This window comes from Ambystoma mexicanum, chromosome 7q (genome assembly GCF_040938575.1).
Source record: "Ambystoma mexicanum isolate Mex_15411 chromosome 7q, UKY_AmexF1_1, whole genome shotgun sequence".
NCBI classification, from domain to species: domain Eukaryota; kingdom Metazoa; phylum Chordata; class Amphibia; order Caudata; family Ambystomatidae; genus Ambystoma; species Ambystoma mexicanum.
Genome location: NC_090941.1, coordinates 581,984,168 through 582,008,376, shown reverse-complemented (window position 1 = coordinate 582,008,376; position 24,209 = coordinate 581,984,168).

The following is a 24,209-nucleotide window of genomic DNA, read 5'->3' as shown; positions in this document are numbered from 1 at the left end:
TTTCCTGTTCTGTTAGGGAGTAAATTCGACTGCAGGGTACTTGAGCTCCAGGTACCAGATCAATTTGGCAGTCGTACGGTCTGTGCGGAGGTAGGGTGTTCACTTGGTCTTTTTGAAACACATTTTAGTAATCCAGGTATTAAGATGGTAGTGAACTGGTGAGGCCCAGTATGGTTTCTTTCTTTGATGAACCTGGGTTGGTAAGACCTGTTAACCGGAATCCCTTAATATAACAGGTGTTGGCACAGTCTTGGGGAAAGGTCAGAACTCGTATACGCCAGTCAATCCTGGGATTGTGGGTCTACAGCCGAGGGCATTCCCAATATCATCTGGAACTGAGGAGCGCCGATGAGATCGAAGGTGATGTCCTCTTGGTGACCGTCCTGACACAGAAGCATAACCGTCTTGGTGTAATGCGTCACTGGGCCAGGATGATAGCTGAGATCCATCAACTGCTGTTCCGTTTTCCGAAACCTGCTTCTGTCGGAGAGGAAAGCCTATCCGGGTAGCCAGATCTTGGTCCATATAATTTCCCAAAGCCCCATTGTCAATGTATGCCTCCAAAGCATGTATTTTCGACGGTTGCTTGTGGTTTAGCAGGAGCACAGGGATGACTAGATGTGAGGTCTGTATAGGTTCCTTTTCCCCGCTCGACAAGTGGACCCCTACGCTTGCCGGGCGTTGGAGTTTCCCGAGTCCTGTTCTTCTTCACCCTTGTCAGTTGCTCCAACTGTTTTCCTGGGTGGTTTCACCGGGCATTCTCAGAGATAGTGATGTGCCTTACCACAGAACAAACAAAGCTGCTGCTGTCTCCTTTTCTCACTTTCTGCCTTGGTGCGTGGGCTCCGCAAGCCTCCGATTTGCATTGGCTCGGACTGATCGTGTGATTTGGTTTGATTCTCATGGGGTTGCAGGTAGACCGACCGCCCCTCGGCCTTTGCCCAACACATCTTCATATCCTGCAATTTGTGATCGAGCTGCACTGTCAGGGTGATGTATTCAGCACATCTTTCCGGGGGATTTACTACTTGGGCTAATATGTCCTTAAGTTCCCCTTGCAAACCTCAGTAAAAGAGCATAGTTCTTTTCTCTTATGGCCAATTAGTTTGTGCTATCAGACGATTGAAGGAAGCGATATATGTTAGAAGTCTTGATTACCCTGACGTAGTGATAACAGTTCATTGTCCAGAGCCTGCCCTTGAGTATGCCGTGCAAATAGTTTCTGCATTTCACGCTGGAAACCTCCGAAGTCTAAAAGCAAAGGATCATCCTGGTTTACAAAGGGTATTGATCAGTCCACTGCACTACCTCCCAAATATGAGAGTACAAATGCCACTCTCGCTTGATCGTTGGGGAATGCCCCAGGTCTGCACAAGAAATGTAGGCGACATTGATTCATACAGATGGTGTACTTATTCGGATCGCCTGTAAAACGTTCTGGTGGGGCCAGGGGAAGGCCCCCTGGAAGAACCATCTGTACTGGCGTGGGCTGTGGAGGCGAGGCAGGAGGGGCATTGTCAGAATTCTTCCTCACAAACTTGACCCCGTAGTGTAGAGGAAGAATTCTTTCGATCAATATACCTCTCTGAATGTACAAAGGAACATCCAGAAAGATTGATTAATTGAAAGACCGGAATCCTTGGAGACCTCGTGGCTGTGAAGAAAGATACGATAATTAATAGGTGACTTCAATAGCAAACCCAGAACTATAGATTTCTAGTCGGGAGTCATGGAAATGTCACGTAACAGAAACCACTGCGTGAAAAGAACAGAATAACTGAGAAAATAAATGATATAACCAATACCCTAAGTGCTATGTAAACTAAACAGTTGGTATAGGTAGGAATAACCCTTGGACAGCCAATGTGAGGGAAGGTCCTATCTACTAGTATGGATTGAGGTGACCCACTTCCCTGAACAAAGAAAAAATAAGAATGAAGCACTAGTTACCGTACGTGAAGTTACAATGATCCCGCGGTGCAGCTGAGGCTGAGAACTACTAATCCCACGATGCAGCGGAGGCTGGCAGGATCCCGCAGTGCAGCGGAGGCTGACAGGATCCCGCGGTGCAGCTGAGGCTGAGAACTACAAATCCCACGATGCAGCGGAGGCTGGCAGGATCCCGCGGTGCAGCGGAGGCTGACAAGATCCCGCGGTGCAGCTGAGGCTGAGAACTACAAATCCCACGATGCAGCGGAGGCTGGCAGGATCCCGCGGTGCAGCTGAGGCTGAGAACTTCAAATTCCACGGAAGCGAGTTAGAGAAAGAAAGGAAGTCAAAGCACGGAAAATCCGAAATCCAAAAGGCGTAAACAACAAGAGGGTCAAGCACATCAAGCCAAAGTCCAGTCCGAATCGAAAACACAGACGAGCGGTGACAGAACCAGGGGACAGGCAAGTAGCGAATCCAGGGACGAATGCCGTAAGTCGAAAACAAATCAGAAGTTCCAGGTACCAAGGCAGACTAGGGTAATCCAAAAAGCAGGTCCGAACAAAGCGTAAGCAGAATCAACATAGCACGGATCGAAGCAGTAAACCGAAATGCTCAATCAGAAGCACTGAGCATAGGACAGGGCGGAGTTTAAGAAGGGGAAGTCATGTGACTAAGGGTTCCTTCCTGGACGTCGATTCCCTCCCCTTGACAACGGCTTCCACCGTTGCCAAGGTAACTTCCAAGCCCTTCTGCGTGAGTTCGGTCGGAAAAGCAGGATTCTTTTGCTGCCCTTCCGTCTTACATCAGATTCAGCGAGACGCTTGGTAAACAGCGGGTTTCTTGAAAACCGCTCCCGTGGCGTGACAGGCATACCCCGGCAGTGGCACCTGGCCTGCCTGTGTCTGGAGCATTTGCCTTGCTAGTTCATCTGTCCGCTCCCGGTTCACAATTAGATCCCTCCTTAGGGCATTGGTTTCCTGTCTTGAAGCATGAACTTCACCCCAGAACTCTCCTAGTAATCGGACAAACTGGTCTGTTTCAGAAGTTTCCATAACGCCCAGGCAGAAATTCAAAGAGGCTTTGCATTCTGTTACACTCACCTGGTCTCTGCGGATGCGTTGGGGCACGGTTGCAGCCCTCCTGGGGGTGAGGTCGCTTGGGTCCGACTTTGCCCTCTGCGCTTATGTGGTGACTGGTGGTAATAGGTGATGCTGCTCAGGACTGCTCCTGCATGGAGAATAGGGGTCGTGAGTATGCCAGCTTGTGCGCATGATCCCCTTCCAGACCCCTTCTCCCAAACCATGCTACCTGTGGGATGCACTGTCCCTGGAAAGCTCACCTGTTGATTAGTTTTGACGAGCACTCCGTCCTGCTGCTACTGTCAGTGGCGCTTGTATGATCTGGACCGAGTTCCTTCACTGGTCCCTTGCATGTGGTAGTCCAGTCCTGCTGCGACTAAGCCACTATACTTCATGTAAGTGTTCCTGTTTGCCTTTGTCTTTCCTCATCTGTTTTTGTTGTATTGTAAAGTTTGTTGTCTTGTATTGCTGTCCATTTCACCTTTGATGTTTGCTCTTTTGCTTTTTTCACTTGCAGGTTATGTTGCCCGCCTTGCAGAAGCTGCAGAGCTCGAGGCGACAGCCAGAGGGGTTGAGGAATGAAGCTGCAGCGGTACAGTAGCTGGTAAGTTGTTAACTAGGGGGCGCGCGGGATTCAAATGCAGCGCGGCCCTAGGACGAATGTTCTAACCTTGTCTTTCTTCTTCTTCACATGGTCCGAGTTCGTTGATGCGGAGTGCGGTGCTGTGGAGTCGGGATCAAGATCACTGGATGTCAGGCGATGAGTCTGCAGATGAAGTGATGAAGCACCAGTTTCCTGGAGGTGAGTATGCAGGAGAACGCCAGGTTTCAAAGGTAAGTAAACTGGTCCAAGCGGCAGTGAGCGTCACGTTGCATGTGAGTGCACAGTAATGCGAAGCACCGGCCTTAAGGATGGAGCAGCTTATATAGCTGAGCTTTTGAAGCCACGCCCATCAGGTTCAGCCTGCCTGCCACACCCGATGAGTCAGCACATGAAGACCAGGCCTAGGGAGCCACACCCGATGAGTCAGCACATGAGGATGCTCTCTGGAATAAAGGCTTCAGCTCCTGGAAAGTTCTTGTAAAATAAAAGCACTCCTTCACTGAAATAAAGTGTTGCTGTTCACATCTCTATATGAGCCTGGCGCCAAAGGCACCAGGACGGAGTCCAGCCAGGGCCCCTGTGTGTATAGGTCCCAAAGGAACTTAAGTGAGTCAAGTTACCCATTGTCCCCATCACTAGATGGTGTGGTTTTTGTGTTCTGGGGCCTGTGGCCATGGCACTGTCTTTCGGTGTTATGCTTGTGAGAAGCCGGGGCATTTAGCCAGGTTCTGCTGCAAAAAGCCAAAAGAGGAACCAATGGAAATCGGTCTACTCCATAGAGGTGACAACCTAAACAACAAATGAGGAGAACCCGACCTGATGTTTCGAAGAATAACTGCCTCTCAAGTATCTGATAGACATGTTCCCAGAAGAGCACGAGAGGCCAACACTAGGGGCGTGGGCGGTATGTAACATGGAGGGAACTGATCAGAAATGTCACCTTCCCAGGGAGATTCAAGGTTGCCTGGTGAAAGCCCTTCTGTACTCTGGGAGCAAGAAGATGGCTGTACGATCAGACCTAATAATTAAGGAATGGCTCAACCCTTTGACTGTTCAAATTATCTGCATCCATGAGGATGGAGGTCTGTACCATCCAAAACTACTTTAGCCCTATAAGTACTAGACCATGAAATCTGGATGCAATTGATCTTCATGCCCGGACTCCCATAAGAAGTCCTACGTTGTACAGTTTTCTCATTATTTAATCAATGGCTGAAAGAAGTTCATGGGTTCAATGAAATTTCTCCTGAGTGTGTGATAAGTCAGCAAGCCCTTGGGTACAGGGGGAGATTTTGAAAGAAACGGTAGAGATTTGTGAAAAGATCAAGTCCTCAACCTTGTGAACAGGAATTAAGAACCCCTCTTCAAGGGAGGTGGCATGTGACTGGTGGGATCCCTAACTCTAATGAAAAACCCTACAAAGCAGGCCAAAATTCTTTCTCTCCTGTGCTAGCATGCTTATGTGCAGAACCCTGTCTCCAGCCTTGCCTCTATATACGTATACTGGCCAGTATTCTTTTGACATTTCAAACGCTGACCCTACAATTCAGCAAATCCTAGAAGAGTTCCTGAATGGCGAGGAAAAGCAAAGCTGGAAAGTAAGTGCCATTGCTGCAGAGACGTGATCACTGCGATGGAGCAGTTGTTGAGAGAGAGACGCTGACTGTAGCCACAGAGCTTCAACGAGCAGCAGCACAGCAAGCAGGACTGTCAAAACCAACAGGCAATCCTGAAACTAAGTATTTCATAACATGGGGTGTCCTAATACTCAAATTCCTTGTGCATAGGATGTGCATTCATTCACTGACCAAATTTCTCACTGAATGTCTATTAATTCCCAACATTTCTCAGGAACCAAAAAATAATAACATATTGATTTAGACTGTTTGGAATGGAGTTTTTTTTATATGTCCATCTCTTTCATTTTCTTTATTCAATGTTTTTTTCTCTTTTTTTCTTCAGCTGCACGAGTCATTATTTCCCTCAACATCTTTTTCACATAGTGACAAAACAAACATTATACACAAAAGTAGAAGGACGCAACAAAAGGTCTGTAGCTCCTATAGACAATCGCATATGCATAGAAGTAGTGGGAGAAGGCAACATAGAAGTCTGTAGCTCCTATAAACAGCCACATGCTTGGTGAATCAAAAGGCTAATAAGTACATGAAGAAAAAATGAACTGTGCACAACAGCTAATGAAGCAAATAAACATATTGACCAACAACTTATTACATCTCGCAATGTGTGCAAAGAGCATAAACCAAAACTCAAAACATAACATGTGTACATTAGTAACATTAGTAACTTGAACACGTTCATGTGTCCATGTGTCCATATTTTGAGTCTGTATCCGTTATTTATGCAATTTCGTATGGGTTTGTGCTAACATACTTCTTTTAGGAGTGTTATCAGTCAGAGTGTCCAATTTCTGATTCACACCTGGTGTGACGGCAGCATGTACTCACTTTGCATGGCAGAGTGCAAAAGAGGAGGGGGAAAGGCAGCGTGTATGCTTGTATTCTGCCTTTTGCCCTCTGATTTTGTGCTCCGCCTTGCAAATGATGAAAACTAGGCGGCAGGACCTGTTTACGTTGAAGTGTAAATGTAACAGGTCCCTGCTGTCAAATTGCACGGAACTCCATAATGAGCTCCATGCTGGCGTAAATGCTGGAATATTTGTATGGCATAGAGGGAGGGCCAAGTGGAATTGTAACTTATGATCTGTGCCTCCTCTCCGCCATACAAATGAATAAAAACGAGACATGAAGTAAATCTAATGCATACATGTTTTACAGAAGATGTTTACACTTTAGATTTAAGTTAAGGCTTAACGAACTTTAACACTGATGTGTCTGCGAGGACAAGGAATGGTTTTGGGTTTTCCAGCCGATGCCAAGTGACTTTTAGATGTAAAACTCTACATTGGAAAAAGAGAGAGAGAGAGAACAAGCGAGAGAGAGAACGTGAGCCTGAATAATTTGTGCTCCTTTTCATAATGAGCCATATTACAGGAAGAGCAGCCCTGATGCAAGTACTGCAATTTGCCTCTTTGCAGTTCGGGAACTCACATTGGCATTACAGAAAGGGCTGTAAGACCCCTTTTGTAATAGAGACAGTGTGCCCACAGTTGCAGGCATGTATTTTACACAGGAAGTTCCTGTGATTGCATGGAGGCGTATCCCCATACAAGTCAGAGAATCTCTACTTCTCGTGTCTATGTTTATATTAACACAGCAGATGCATGGACAGTAAGGCACAGGACATCACGCCAGATGTCTGCCACCTTGGAGGTGACACCTTTCAAATGCACCCCTATGGCTGTGCTTGGGTATCTCCCTGTCAGAGAAAGGTGAGGTGCTTGAGCAAGCACAGAGCGTGGCAGGAGCAACGTTACAAATATGAGTGTAGGTTATGTTATGTTGAATTATACTGTGCACTGCTACCATTAACATGGTCTCCAGGCGCTCACATGGCTCTTTAAGAAAGTGGTTTGGGTAGTTTAGTGAGGGAAGAGGGATAGGGCAGAGGTTGTGCTCTTCTGTTGGTGCTTGGAGAACCAGGAGGAACTGGCATCTGTGCGTTCAGCTTTCTGAGTGTGTTTGGATTGTACGCAATGGAGTTATTGTAACCAGAAGGCCAGCATCCAATGTCTGGATTGTTTGTTTGCAGTTTCTTCTTTCGGTGGATGTGTTTTTTGTGTGTGTGTTGTAGGTTAGCCGTTGGGTCATGTGATGTATATGTGGGGTATGCTGGTGAGGAGTGAGGAGCAGGGTGGTTATTGGGTTGTGGTTAGTACAGTGTGGTTGTTTTATTGTTGGTTCCAGGATCCGTACTGTTCCTTGATCGATTTGGTTTTGCAGTGATAAGTGTGGGTGTTGCCCATTTTTGTGCTAGTTTTCGGTCAAGTGAATAGCCAGGTTTTCAATTGTTTTCTGAAGGTAAGGTGATCTTCTGTCATTCTTCTTTCCTTCGGAATTGAGATTCATAGATTGGCTATTAGACAGGAGAATGCAGTACCTCAGAATTTCCTTTATTTGTAGTGTTTCATTTCCGATTTGAAGGTCGTAGCATGATCTTAGGTTTTCCCCTAGCTGGCAGTGGTTGATTTTGGCTTGAAGGAATTCGGCTTCTAAGGTGTGGAAGGTGTGGTGTGATGTGGTCTCTTCTGTTTAGTCACAGCATTATCCTCCTTGCTGCCATATTTTGGAGTATTGGAGTTTCTTTAGTGAGTCGTTCTAGCCTTCCAAGGTAGAGGCTGTTCATGTAATCAATTCTTGATAATACTAAGGAGATGATTGTGAGGGTTCTGTGTTGGAAGGAGAGGTAGGGGAGGATTCCTCTAATTAGTCGCAGGAGGTAGAAGCATTTCTTAGCTTTCGCATAGACTTGTGGTTCTAGTGAGAGTTAGTTGTCCATGAGTATTCCCAGTCTTTTATCAAATGCAGATGCTTCCAGTTGGGTTCCCATGCTTGGTGGCCAGTTCTGTTGTGTTATCCACAGTGGGGGAGATCGTTATTTCCATTTTGGTCGGGTTTAGTTTGAGATTGTTCATTGTCATCCAGGTGTCCGTGAGGCATTCGTTGAGGGTGTTGCTTGGTTCTTGGGTTGAGGGTAACTTGAAGATGAGCTAGGTATCATCTGCGTAGTTGTAGGCGGTCAGTCTGTGGGTTCCACTGAGTTTCATTAGGGTGGACATGTATATGTTGAAGAGGAGTGGGAAGAGGCTGGAACCTTGTGGGATGCCACAGCAGATGTGTTTGGTGTTAGTTGTAAAAGGTGTTGGGTAGGTTCTTTCAGTTCGGTTGGTGAGGAAAGATTGTAGCCATCATGGAGCAGAGTCTTTTATGCTCATTCCTCCAGTCACTGGATTGGAGTCATGCTTCTGATTGTGTCGAAAGTGGCTGATATGTCCGGTAGTATGAGTGTGGTCGCGTGCTGTTGTCTGCATTCGTTTGTAGATCGTCCCATATGTATAAAAGTGCTGATTCCATTCATGGGTCTGAATCTGACTTGCGAAAGTTCGAGCAGTCCTTTTGTTTCTACATGGTTGAGTAGGAGTTTGTAGATCTGGTTCTCCAATAGTTTTGCTAGGTAGGGGATAGTCGATATAGGTCTGTAGTTGGTTGGGTGTTTTACACACTTCCTGTTTTGTTTTTTTAGGGGCTTGATGTATGCTGATTTGAAAGTTTTAGGTACCATTCCTGTGTTTAGGGATAGGTTCATTAGTAGCCAGAAGTTTGATGCTGGGGTTCTGTGGTTGAGGATTTCTTTGAAGATACTTGGAGGGCATTGGTCACTGGGATAACAAGTGAGGTTGGTGGTTTTTATTAATGTGTTGAGCGCTATGGGTTTGAATCGGTTGAGTGTTGCTGCGGTTGCTGGTGTGCTGGTTATTGCAGGTTCCATATTTGTGTTTATTCTTGTGAGGCTTGCTTCAATGGTCTGTTGAATTGATTCTATTTTAGTTCTTAAGTGGTTAGTGATGTCACCTAGGGACTGGGATGGTATGACACCTTTGTTGCAAGATATTGGGTTTTTAATTTTGTTGATTTTGAATAGTTCTTATTGTGGGTTTGTTGCCGATTGGATTCTTGTGGCATATAATGTTTTTTTAATTTACGAGTGCTGACCTGTATATTCTGAGTTGTCGTTGATATTTTATTTTATCAGATTGATTGCAACGCTTTCTCCATAGTTTTTCCAGTTCGCGGTTTGTTTTCCTGAGTTCCATCAGTTCTTCTTTGAACCATCTTGCTGCCATTTCATTTGCAGTGACTTTGAGGGGTTTTGCTGTAGTTAATTGATCTACATTCTCTGTGATACTGCCATTGAGGTTTATTTCAGCTGAATCTGGAATCATTCTGTTTAGCTGGAGGATGTTTCGTTTGATTCCATCAGATCTGATGAGGAATCCAGATCAAGGCCCTTCCAGTTTCATTTGATAGTTGTTTGCTGGGCAATATGTGGTTTGGAGTTTTGACAGTGAAGGGGATCATCCTCTTGTACACGTTTTATCCTTTGATTGGATTTCTTATTCGTGTACACTATACTGAAAGGACCTTTCATTCCACAATTCCAACACTTCTTCATTAGTGCTGGACAATATCGGGAATTGGCTTAGTGTCCCTTTTTGCCACATCTAAAACACGTTCCCCTGTATGTTATTTTGCGTTCTCTTCTCCAGTTCTTTCTGCTGGATGCTTTGTAAATTCCTTGTATTTCCACTCTTTGCTCTTAACGGAATTCATTTCCTTAGATACTTCCTTCTCCTTCACTGCATTCACTATAGTTTTCTTAGTTCCGAAGTCATTCTCACAATCTTTGATAGCCTTGCTGCACATTACTGTGTGTTCTACCTTCTTTGCAATTGCCATTGCTTCATTTAATGAAGGATCGCTCCACGATAGCCTTTCTTGGACCATAGTACTAGTTGTATGGATGATCATTTGGTCTCTGACAATTCATCCTGTGTTACACCTCTGCCAAAATTGCAGCTTGTGGCTAGTTTTTTGAGCGCATTGATATACTCATCTACAGTTTCACTCACTTCCGGTTTCCTCGTGTAGAAATAGTACCTGTTCACCGCTACATTGGTTTTGGGCTGATAATAATTACCAAGAGCTTCCAGGACCAAATCATATTATTTATCTGCACTATCTCCATCTCCTTCCTCCCCTTTCTGAGGAGGCAACTCTCTCTAGATCCTTTGCCCTTCTGGACCTAAGGAGTGTAGAAGCAATTTTTTCTTTTTAATTGCTATCAAGGGTCCATTGTCAATAGTGTCCCTATAATTTCTCCAATACTCCTTCCATTCCCACCATGGAAAGGAAGGTTCACCAACTGTAGCCAGAAATGGTTGAGGAGGATGAATGGTAACTCTTTGCATCCTGCTAAATTATAGTAACTCTTACAAGTTTATCTTCCGTAGTTGTTCATATATCGTGGTTTACAATTGTAAGAATAGCCTGGTTGTCCACTGTAACTATAACTGTCTCATTCATAGTCTGATCGACACTGTAATGTACTTTAAAAGCATCATCCTATATGCAGCAGCATATTTTCCTCTAAGAGTAATTTCAGTTAATCCTGTTTCAAAGATGGGCGCATGCAATATCGCACCTTTAGGTCATTTCCTCTAGTATTAAGATAGCTGCAACACCACTGAATGAATGCCAGCCTCAATCGGTGTGCTCACGACTTATTCCTTATCACAGAAGGCGATCTGCTTTAACAACATGGTAGCGCACGTTTGCTTTGCCTTTCACTTTCCAGTACGGTTGTGGCCACTGGCAGTGTAATTTCCTTGGCTTATGACAGGCGCGGAAACTAGAGGAATGCAATCACATACCGGCAGCACTGTGGGGTCTTTCTGAGGTTACGGGAATATTTCACAACAAGGAGACGCGGTTCCGCATCCCATCCCTGTGGCCATTTGAAGTAAGACCTTTCGTCTTCTATAGTAGTAGAAACGTTCCCTTATTTATCAAGATGAAGGTAACTTATACCAGTAACAGCCCTAACGAACAACAATGCTTCTCTCTCTCTCTCATCTCTCTCCAACCGCCACCCAGAGAACACTCTCCACACTCCATCCACATTCCAACTCCCTCACCATTCCATGTTTCTCATTCCATCCTTCTCATTACTCCTAACATACAATGAATACTACACATTTACTGAATATGTCAGAGTTGCTGTCCATGATTGCCAAGGGGAGGGTTTTTACGAAGCTCGACTTGTCTTCAGGGTGCCACCAGGTGGAGTTGGATTCAGAGTTGCAGAGATTAACAGCATTTGTGACACATGAAGGAGTTTTTCAGTTCCACCGAATGCCATTTGGTTTCGGTATTGCCATTTTTCAGAAAGTGATGGATAGATTATTTGAAGGAATAAAGGGGGTCCATTGTTTTTAGGATGGCATTTTGATTTGTGGAGAGATGATGGAGTAACACAGACACATTTTGGGAAAGGTGTACAGCATTTTGGAAAACAGGGGGGTGGCTGTGAGGAAGAAGAAATGGGTTTTTAGGAAGGACTATGTGGAGTACTTGGGTCATGAGATTGCCGCAGAGGGAATTAGTCCAAAAGGGAAATGGTGGATGGCATAAGGAGGGTTGAAGTACCGCAGACAAAAGAGGAGCTGAGATCATTTTTAGGAATGATAGAGTTTTATAAAAAATTAATAAAGAATTTTGCGAGCAAAGTTGGAGAGATGAGGACACTATCGAGGCAGGCTGAGGAGTTTAACTGGAAGGATCAATGTGTGAGAAAGTCTAAGGCAATTAAGGAGGAAATCAATTTGGCGCAAGCATTGGGACAGTTTGATATGAGGAGAAAATCAATGATAACAGCAGATGTTAGTGACATGCTTAGTGGAGCTGTTCTGTCCCATATGGAGTGTGAAGAGAATTATTGCGCATGCGTCTAGAGTATTACGAGGTCCTGAAAGGAGATACTCAGTGCTAGAGAAGGAAGCTTTAGCATGTCATTGGGCAGTGGAGATGTTTGAGAGTTTTGTGTAGGGAGCAGAGTTTCTATTAAGGACAGACCATAGGCCTCTGAAGGAGATATTTGAGTCAAAGGGACTGGAAAAGTTGTCAAGGCGAGTGGCAAGTTGGGTGGCAAGAATCTACAGTCACCCATTTACCATAGAAGTGATTTCAAGGAAGAAGAATGGTATGACAGACTGTTTGCCGCATTTGGGCAGCGGAGAAGATTATGGAAATGAAGAGTTAACCGATCAAGTGTTTGTGACACATGATGGTGTTACTGGAAGGTCGGAATAGGAAGAAGGGATTGTGGCACATAAGAAAATTTTATGTGCCATATAGGGGCTGGAATTTTGATGGACCCAGAAATGAAGAAAGATTGGAAGGTGAGGTGCTTGCTTATTGAAAAATGAGAGAGGAGTTGGGCTTAAAGAGAGAACTGTTGTATAAGTGGGGAAGAGTGGTTTTGCCTAAACCATTAAGGGGAAGATTGATAATTCTCACGAGGGCCACATAGGTATTTCAAGAACAAAACCATTGTTGGCCGAGGATTATTGGTAGCCAAGCTTTGATAGAACCATAGAGAAGAGTTTAGAATTGTGTAGTGACTGTGAGAAGGCAGGAAAAGGGGTGAGGGCGGTCTTCCAACCACTGATTAAGGTGGACGTTCCAAAAGGCATATGGAAAGAGATAGCTATGGATGTATTGGGTCCAGTGGATGTTGGAGACGGACAAGGGAAGATTATCGTGGTGATCATGTTGTCAAGATGGGTTGAATTCAAAACTTTGAGGGAAGCAAGTGCAGTTGCTGTGATTGTATCTTTTGGAGGAGATGGTTCGAAGGGAAGGATATCCGCGAAGTGTGCTCACAGATAATGGAATGAAATTTGTGGGGAAGGTTAGAAGCCTTTACACTAAAGGGTGAATGAAATCAGAAAATCCCCTGTCCGTTGTGTTCTCACAGATATAGAAGAGACATGATTTAATTTACAAGTCCAGTCTCACTTTCATTTTGGTAGATTATTGGGTTTTTATTAAAAAGCACGATTTAATGAATGTGAAAAATGGTGATGAGGGACAGATCCTCTTCCGCTATCCCTATTAGATAGGTGGCGCACGACCGGTGACCCAGGGAAAGCGCCCCCGACAGGGGCAGGGTGTTCTTTTTTTAGGGGCAGTTTGAATGTTGACTTGTTCTTGCCTGCACGTATGAGAATGCTATGTTGATGTGAAAAAGGTGCTCCTATAACCGCTCTTTTGTGTTAAAAATAGTCATTGTTAATGGCAGGAGAGCAAACCGAGCTCTTTTGATCTTTGAATCGTATTCTCTAGTGTTTTTCTAAACATATGACTCTATGGCATTCTAAGGATCGCTATGGAGGAACAGAATGAGCACTCTAGCTTCTCAACGACTGAGACGAAGAAGATGATCAGGAGTCCAAGGATCACTCTGGAGAAGCAGAGTGAAGTCTCTAGCTTCTCAATGAATGTGACTGTCCTAGAGCAGCTCCCTTTTCTAACGCTGGAGTTTAAACATCCTATAGCTGAGATGCAACAGGAGAGCTAACCTCCAAGGAGGAATCTGGTGATCCGTTCAGCGGTGAAAGGGACGCGAGCCAACAGGAGGGAAGCAGAGGACGAGAAGCTGAACAGGGTCCAAAAAGCAAGGACTGTTTGGGTTGTTGCTGTGTGAAATCCAGAGCACCAGGGAAGCGTCTGTGAGAGAGGATGCTCTTCCGGGGAGCAGCAGCTGCCAGGAGATCCACTGTAGACTGCAACAAAGCTCCGAACACTACCAGAGCCTCAAGAGATGAGGCAACCACTTGGGAAATGCTGGTACCTACCAGAGAGAAGCAAACAGGTATGCGGGTTACCCGAGTGGTGTTGGAGGTTGGGGAATCAATGGGGTGAAGGCAGAAGCCAGATGAAGAGGATCTGGGACCAAGGAAATGAAATGTGAGTATGGGACACTCAGAAAGAAAAGCCAATCCTAATATTCGAGTCTGGGATGAGCACCCATATGAGAACCTGAAGCAAAGCTAAATAGAATATTGTGAGTCTGGCATAGGCACCCAAAAAGAGATAGTCCACGTTGGGACTGTTGCTTGGCAGGAGAGTAAACCAAGAAACTGGGAATGTTACGAGTCTGGGACTCACACCGAAAGAGGGATAGTCCTTGAGAGGACGAAGGCTTGGCAAAGGAGTTTACCAAGCCGGTTTGAATGTTGCAAGTCTGGGATCAGCACCAAAATAAGAGGTTTGTGAAAAGATAACTGCTTGGCAGCCGAGTGAACCAAGAAGTTATATTTCGAGTCTGGGTCTTGCACCCAAAAGAGGCACAATCCATGAGAGGACATTTGCTTGGCAAGGAAGAAACCAACTCATGCGGAATACTTCGAGTCTGGGACCCGCACCCAAAATAAGTGAAGAATACATTGTGCAAATAAATCCTACCCTTGGCAAAAGGAGTGTGCAATGTTGGTGGGATAAATAGGAGACGCATGAGGAGCATATTCTTGTGAACTGCCTATTGACATATATACGCAAGTACAGGCCTGAGAGGCCCCCATAGGAGAGAAACACTATAATAAGCAATCTAGATAAAAGGACTATGACCCTAATATTGGAGTCCTATAGTTTTTAACATTTCTTTATTGTTGCCATGTGTGATTATCCAAGAGACTGGGAACCTTTTCTGTTGGGTGGAACTGCACTGAACACTTTACTTTAGGAAGAGATCATCCTTGCACAGTTGGTTTAGGTTATTAGTGCTAGGGACAGAAGTAGGCTTTTTGAGACCCGACAGTGACATTCTTTTTTTGTGGACATTCTGACAATTTCCTTAGTTTTCTTAGAGGCAGGGAAACCCCTCTTCGTTTTAGGGACAGAGAGGCATTTTTCAAATCCTTTTTCATTTAATAAAGGTTTCTACCCCAAAACATGCCACCATTTTGTCCGAGCTTTACCTCTGCACTCTCACAGATGACAATACTTGTAGTCTGTTTTATATCAACATATCATGGCAAAACCTACGAAATGATGGCAATGTGGTCATGCAATTGTAACGCTAGGCAAATTGTTAATGTGCATGGGCATGGGATCTCAATGCCTAAAATAGCAAGGAATATAACCTTTTCAATAGACACATGTCACAACTGTCAGCTTTGTCATTAATTGTTGTTACAATCATTGTTTTCTACCTTTGCTCATACATTTTCTTCACAGTAAATAAAATGCACACATACCATCAAGCAAAGGAAGTTATCCCCTTAAGTGCCATCCCGTCAACTGTTTTATTTTTCCAACTCCTGACCCCTTTGCTAAAACTTAAAGGGCAGCAACAACTATAATGTGTAAACATATTGTTTTTTTCATACTTACCCAGACAGTTTGTGTCACCCTGTAAAGAGCATAGTTTGACGAGGTGACTCCATGTCACCTAGCTTGTGTTTCTTGTCCTGGGCTTTTGTGTAACAGAGCAATGCATTCTCAGAATCGTACTCTCTTGTTTCATCTTGATGAACACTCCAGGAAACAATGCTTTTTATAATAACCCGCAGTGGTGTTCAGATCACATGGAGTCCCCATTTGATTGGCCTTAAACATCTCAAAACCAAGAAAATTTGCCTATTTTCCCACTTAAATACCATAATTGAATGCCAGTTTCTCCCCTCCTCATATTACGCATTCCTGTGGCCATTTACTTTGGTCTCCCACTCCTGGCCTCACAATCGCCCAACAATCACCTACTCCTGAGGCTATCTTTGGCCCTTTTGATTAAGACAGCAAAGAACATCCCTTTCATTCCACTACAAACGCCCAACCCTCCATTCTCGCATGCCAATGATATGCAGACATTATCACACTGTTAAGCATGATTAGATTTACCAAAAAATATACTAATTTGGGAAGTGGCAGACTTACAAAAACCTTTCAAACTGCTCAGTGGAGCATCAAGCCATGAGCTTCATCATGGGAGGTAGATGGACATGGCAGGACGCACTTTTATCCCCTGCCTATTTCCATCTAGTGCTCAATGATGTTAAATGTGATATCTCCTTGCTGTCCTAAGTGGGAAATTAAGAGGCTGCCTGCTGTGCCCCGTTCTCCCAACTGTGCCCTGGGCCATTGCCATGTTTTCCCGCCCTTATAAATAGGCCTGGAAGGGCTAACAAACTGAATGATAAGCTTGACCTTTATTCAGTGCTTAATTTGTAAAAAAATAAGTGCCAGTGCCCAAAAAATATTGGCCCCATAATGCCGGGCGCGGCGCCGGCCCGCAGTGCGGCCGCGCGCCCCGCGCCAGTTCAGTGCTAGACCTACCTAGATCGGCCCACCAGCACCCCATCACACTGATGCTGCTCCATGTCACATGTTTGGCGCTGCAGCAACTGCTGGCACAGGCTAGTAGTGGAATGGATGGGGAAGGGCACACATGGGTTGAGAAAGTATAATGCTTTAAAGTTTACCCAAGCTCTAACTTAAAATTAACCGGGGCGGGAGTGAGGGGGTTGGGGAAAGGCAGCCAACATTGCGCGGTGCTATACAACCATTCTGCATTGCAAATTGTAACGGGGTGGCTCTCCCTGCTCACATGGTAATTGTTCTGTTTTATTGTTTGCCCCACTACAGTGTTTGCTGGCATTTTTTGCAACTAAGCCAAACCACTCTTCAAATAGTTAATTACGTTCACCCTTGCGAACTGGATGAAAGACATGTTCTCCATGTGGGTGGAAATACCAACCAACTTCGATTGGCAGATGCCAGTGCTAAACCCGCTGAGCTATCTTGCTAGCCCAGCACACCTGGTCCCTCAGTAAACCTGCCCGAGCTCTTAATTTGCCTGGAGCTATGCACCCACACAGCCACCTAACTGCTACACACAATCAGGCACGGACACATTTGGAGCCAGATGCACACATCTTTATTCTTAAAGTGCAAGATCCTAAATGCTGTTACTTCCCCGAAAGCAACAGTGGATGTGGGCAGCATATTAGATTGCTAATATCCAATTAAGAAAAGAGATGTGACGTGGGGTGGGCTTGCCTTGCAAAACACTTCAATTGAGCCTGGTCTGTTCTGTCACAGCCCAGGTGTGGGGAACGCTTGTAACAGGCAAGTTCCATTTCAAACTACTGCTAGCCTTAAAGTGGCAATACTAGAAAAGATCATGGGTGAGAGTTTCTATTCATATTTTCCATTCCTAGTATGGACATAGGGGTGGTGGCAATACAACATGGCCATCCAAGTGACCCACTCTTTACAGTGGTTTACTCGAAGCGATTAACCGTGTGGTGGTGTGCTGGCCCTATTCCTCCACCCTTCACCAAAATGGCTGAGGGGTGGAGTCAGTATTTATTTGGATATCACTATAATATCACATTTTGTGACCAAAATTCAGATATGGGGGTTCGGGGGCAGTGTTTTGAAGCAGATGCGCTTCCTTCTTAACCTTCCATCTGCAAGCAGGTCCACTTTGTGAATCAAGAGTCCCGCGTGGTGGTCCGGTTGGTCCCAGGATTCGATGAGCAGTATGATCATTGAATTGTGTGTTTGGCTGCAGTTTTCATAAAATATGCCCTTCCAATTCTACTACATTTATGGGCAGAAAATTAAGCAACAATACCACTTGATTTAGAACCTTCATGAGATCATTGGCTGTTTACCAATTACAGTCTTCATGGTCTGATAAATACCTGCTGCCAGATATTTCTTAAGGTATAAACAAACAGATTTGAACACAGTTCTCCAAACTCTAGTACTAAAACACCATCTGGATTCATCGAAATATACGAATGGAAGCACACATCCACATTAATAACTAAGGGCTGGAAGACCACTGATGCTATGGCTGATGTCTGTTTTGACAGAAAATCTGTTGTACTGGCTTCAAAGAAGGATGCTCTTCAAAATATTGCAGCATTATGGCTTTGCAAAGTTATCATGTAAGCCTGTCAACCAACTGATCACGTATAACATATAGGAAACATTAATAACCAGAATATAACAATGCTCTCCACTCTTGCTTAATTTAATAACCGAATAACTATTATAGATTGAGCCTATTAATGTAAGTTAATTTATGCAGCAATCATCAAATAATCACAAACAGTTGCACAATCACTCCACACGTATTTTCCCAAAGTGATATTTAATACATTTTCTGGACCCATATTAGGTAAACATTCAATGCAAATTGTGTACTCTGACAACTATAAGGGTACACCATTGAAGTTTGTGCTGGATGGAAATGTAAATCCGCCTCACAACGGTGGAGGTGTGGTAATAGGAGGTTGGTGCAGCCTCCACCTATACATATTGCTTCATATCCCAATGTTACCCACGTAGCACCAGCTTGACTGTGCATTTGGTTGGACTGCTGATCAGATGGCTCTGCTGAGCCTCACAAAGTCGAGCACACTTGTTTAAAGCATTGCAGTTTCCCAAGAGGGGAAGACCAAGGCTGCCGGGGGGGCGGGGCGCTTTCTGCACTTCTTCACGCTCGGCTTGTTATTGCGGGCAGCGGCTGGCGGCCGCACTGGCTATGGGATCATCTGCATCATCAATATTGATGCATGCAGATCATGATCCCATTAGCCAGTGCCGCCACCGCCAGACCGCTCGCATTCTCCTCGCGGGCTGCAGCCTGCTCACATTTGCCTCGCGGGCCGCGGCCTGCTGCTGAGTCAGACTCCGGCGCTTGGGCTAGGCGCCAGCCCGGATGCGGAGCATGCAGGGCGGCCACGGGGCCGGCCGCGGCGGCAGTGGCACACACACTGCTGCGCCTGCAATGTATGCAGCATGCTGCATTGCATTTCACGACACCGGTGGCCGGGGTCAAAGTTGGGGGGGCAGGTGTGCGGGGAGGTCGCACTGCACTCCCCATCATATGGATGGCGGACGCGCGCGCACAGGGCCCGCCGCCGTGGATGTCACAGAGCTGAGCATCATGTACATTCACGGTGGCGGGCGGAGATGCAGCGGCACTGCAGGCCCGAACAGATAGGAAAAAAGACAGTCTGAGTCAACAAGGTAACTTTCTTCACTTACCTTGCCGCCGCTGGCACTGCGTTGTTCAGCAAGCGCGGCATGGCCTGGCCTGCCCCTGAGGAACTCAAGTAGGCCTGGACGCAGAGGCAGAGCACAAACAGAACACGAGTCTCACCCTCACCACGCCTTAACAAGTGTGCTCCTGCCTCTGCTCAACAACAGACCCACGTGACACCCACCCCCACACACTCATGTCATCATGTCATTTCACTGGCTGGAGCCTGGAGTCAACAAGTTAACAACACAGCCAATGAAAACTGTGCATTCTGTGTTACTATACAGAATGTATCAGATACTGCATAGTAACAACAGAATGTTGGTTTTCATTGGCTGTTGTTGTTGCTGTACTCTGTAGGCCCAGCCAGCCAGGAGCCAGCCATGTCTCTGCAAGGAGAGCAGCAGCAGAATGATTTATGATGATCATGAAGCTAGTTTAAGTGTGCAAACAAAGGAATTACACGTGGGGCAGCCGCCCAATGATGTTCCGGTCCCCAAAAAAGAGTGCCGGTGTTGGGGACCGGCAACCACCCCCACAAATTAAGCACTGCCTTTATTACACAGCATCACTGTTCACACCATTCCATCCGGTTTCAATTTGGAATTCTTTGACTTTTGCCTCAGAGCTACTTCCACTGCTATGTGTCCCGATAATCACTCCAACAGAAGACCAATTACTACAGTGACATGACAAACTAGGTCGACCAAATGTACAATGACCGAACCATGACATACCTTGCAGGACAAACATGCCATGTGACGAGGGCGAGGTGCTCTGGAACAACTTCATCCTAGAGCTCAGCAGAGAGCCATTGATGGAGAACGACCCTCATAAACCTGTACGTGTACCAACAGAGTATAACTTTCTAATGTTAACCTGAAAAAGAGGCTTTGTTACTGAAAAACGTTGACCGTCCATGTGGCAGATTAGTGAGCTGCTAAAAACTATGAAAATTCAGGTTCCAAAATGCTTTTTTTTTATAAGTGCAGTGATGTTTATTTTCAAACATATTACCTTCTGGCTGGGAAATACAAAGGCTATACCCCTCATGATACCCTGTTCAGTTGGAGACATTTGTAACAAAGGGTTCCATTGGTGATAAAAACGATCTGCTTCCTTTATGCATGGTCAGACTGTGCCATAAAATTCACTCTTTTTGTGGTAGACTGTTTGAGTAGTACCCAAGAGGGAGATTTTTGATAAAATGTGTTGCATATTAAGCATTTTTAAGAATATTTGTTCAATGATAGTGGTTAAAACTATTAACTGCAGAGTGAAGTAACTCAAACTAGCCCACTTTGGCCAAGAAACGCGACCATTTTGACCAGAAAACCTGGCACAGATAAGCATGTTGGGCCTACACTTCAGACGTTGCTTTACATGCCAGTGTGGGCCTGCTTTTATGCTAGCGAGACTATCCAGGAGTGGAGAGTCTGATGGGGGGATGTGGAGTGTTGTTCTTAATGCATATAACTAAATTACATTTTCTACAATTTATTTTCAGCATTTTAAGATCGAGATGAACAAAAGAATGTTGTGCTCCTTCAAGTAATACTCGTTTTTATGTTTTTGGAAACACATTGCTTTTACTTTGTGGCGCTTTAGCACTACCTAGGCAGGCAAATGTAATGCTATGGACGGGTAGGCTGAGAGGCACAGTCAAGCAGAACATAGCCTCAGGTGTCCTTTGGCTGAATCCCATACACTTCCCTAAACCAGATTTATCCCAGTGATTGCCACATCACAATAGGGGTATCCCCCCTTTTCTTTGCCTAGAAAATGTCTTCTGCGCTTACCTCTTCTGCATTCACATCATCAGACATTTACTTCTTCATGCATTTACTTCTTCTTACCTTTACTTCGCCTGCAGCTGTAAGGTTAGGGTTGGTTTTAAGAGTGGTAGGGGGATGAATATGGGCTAGAAAATCAGGGGGTCGCCCCCCTGCAATTACAAAGGGACTGTTTGAAGTCACTTAGATCTGGTCTGGCCTTCGATCTGGTCGACCAAGAGATCTTGTGCAACCACCTACAAAAAGCTGCCCACTTCCCTCAAGAAGCAACCAACTGGATCCAATCCTTCCTTAATAACCACACGATGAGAGTCTTCTCATTGTCAGCAGCAGCCGACCCTACACCTATCACTTGCGGCGTGCCTCAAGGATCTTGCGTCTCCCCTACACTTTATAACATCTTCACGAAGCCCCTTTTTGATGATCTAGACGATCTGGGTATCACCTACACTAATTACGCCGATGATACCCAGATCCTCATCCCGTTGTCAGGGGATTATGACAAGGATTTGGCCTTCGTTAATAAAGTGTACCTCATCATCCAGGCATGGATGGCCTCACACGGTCTATGCCTGAATGATGACAAGACGGAACTCCTCATTCTAGGCTCTACACACTACCTCAACAAACTGGGCCACAAATACTCATCGTTCATAATTGATGATAACAAAATCAAGGTAGCTAAGGAGGTTAAAACCCTCGGCTTCTATATAGATTCCACCCTTACCTTCAACAAACAAGTGAATGCAATGGCCTCCGCCACCTCCTACACTTGCAAACTCATCAGGGCAGCCAAACCCTTTCTCTCCCCCACCAACTGTACCACCTTGGCCAGGGCGCTGATCCTGTCTAAGTTGGACTATTGCAACGCCTTATATGTAGGCTGCAACAAATATATCTCAAACAAAATCCAAATCCTCTAAAATAATGCCCATAGAGCGGCCCTCAGTATCCCGAAGAAAGCCCATATCTCAGATTCCAGAGGATCTGTCAATTGGCTATCCACCAAGGACAAGATATTCCTTAAATCGGTGTCTCTGATTCATAAATGCCTCCACCAAGCAGCCCCTCAATACCTCAACGCCAGATTTACTAGACCCACCCTCTCCCGCCCCTCGAGAACGGCCAATTCCAACCTTCTTCTGGTGCCCAGGTTCAAACGTACAACATCTGGAGGCAACAGCTTTCCAGTAAAAGCAGCATAATTCTGGAACTCCCTCCTCCCTACTTACAGGGAGGACCTACCCTACCACCAGTTCAGAGCCAGGACTATCCACTGGCTCAAATCTCTCGACTCATAACGACATTCAGATGCCCAGATGCGCCACTACCATGTGGCTCCTCATTGAATGTAAATATGTTTATAGTATTGCCTTTAGTGTACATGTTCCACCCTTCCTATTTGGCGTGATACGTCCGGCACTGTAACCTTAGCTGGACCTCACCCCACTGTATGTAACTAAGCTTTGCAACCCTCTTGCTGCCTTTGCGCCTGGCTACCCTTGGGTTAGGTGCGCATTACAAATAAATAAAAAAAATACTAAGTGAAAGACAGAAGAAGTAAGGGTATGAAGCTGTAAAAGGGACAAAGTGAATGTATGGAGACGTGAATGCATAAGAAGTAAAGACATACATTCCACAGTAGGATGTCCTGTGCTGGGAGAATGAAGGTAGCCACAACAGAGTGAGACTGACAGCTATTTGTTTTAATGTCAGTGCGTGGGAGAGCAGTACTGCAGCTTTGGTACACATTCAGCCAGCCCCGCTCTTGCTATTGATGGGAGCAGAGAGTCAAGTGGATGTGGGAGAACGCAGTAACCATGCACTTTTCTCAGGGAAGTCATTTCACCAAAATGCTTGGGGTCGTGAAAGTGACATCATATGACCCTTGACCTCTGACATCAAAGAAAGGGATGTCATTTGACCCCACGTCGAAGTGATATCACGGGAAGCAATGGACCACGACCTTTCACCCCTTGACAAAACAGGAAGTGGTATCACATAGCATTGTTCCTAAGTACAGTACGAAAAATATGCTTACAATATCACTACAATGTGATATACATTTCATACAAGAATGGATCGCAATATGTATTGTTAAGATCAGTGTGTATAGGCCCATATTACCAAATTACTGTAAATGCAAGCAGATGTCCATGACCAAACGATAATGATGTATTATTATATAGCAGTTACGCTTAAGCGCTTTATATATAATGCATGCAATATCACCCAACCAGTGTTGGTACTCATTTATCGACCTCAGAAGGATGAAAGTCCGAGTTGAGGTGTTTAAGAACAGACTAAAACAGTGACTCATCCCCTTAAGGGTGCCTGAAATAAACCTTTAATGAGTCTAGCAATTATTGTATAGAATTCCAGAAAGACAAATTATTTGGTATTCCTATTCTTTCTTATTTAGGGTCACTTCTGAAAGCGTTACACTTGTGGAACCCATGTTCTTTTTTGTCTTTTTTTTTTTGTTTTTTAAGAGGCCTGAACAAGAAAACCAGCCACTCCAGAAGCAAAGAACCACATTGCGCTGGCCACAGCCCAGGAGCTTGCATTTTTTTAAAAAAGAAAAAAAATAGTGTCTCCTTTTTTCGTTTTTTTAGGGGTAGCAAGGGAGACCACAGGGGTCGCACTTGCGCCCCCTGGCGACCCCCTAAATGACGTCCCTGACTTTTCTCCCATGGCTGACTCCTCAAATGTGCAGCAGGGGAGTACATTCCCATCTAACGAACTAGAACTTTCGAGGAGGTGAGGGGAAGTGGAAATGTGGTGGGAAATGGTAGAGAAAACTCGGCAGTTGATCCTTCTCAATGGGGCAATAATTTACCAGATTATGGAAATATTTGGCAATGGGACACATGTACCTGGGCATTTGATAACATTCCTTGACAACAGGGGAAAGAACTGGGGCATTTGATGGAAATCTATGTCAATGGGGCAAGTACATGGCCATTTGATGGCAATGACTGGCAATGGTTGAAATAGAAAACAGTTCCTTATATCTATACATTCATGTATCATTTAATTTATTAAACATCACAAACACCCGTGTCCACTGTAAAACATTTCTTTTACACATTTCTCTAAGCCCATTGGACAACAAACCATTGGAGAAGCTAAACTAAATAAATTATAAACATGTCACTGTCTCAAAGGTCATTTCTAGAACATCCGCCTCATTCAAACTACATAAAAAGGATTATTATATCTCACAACTGCATTGTTTTTTATTAATACATTCTAACGTTAGTG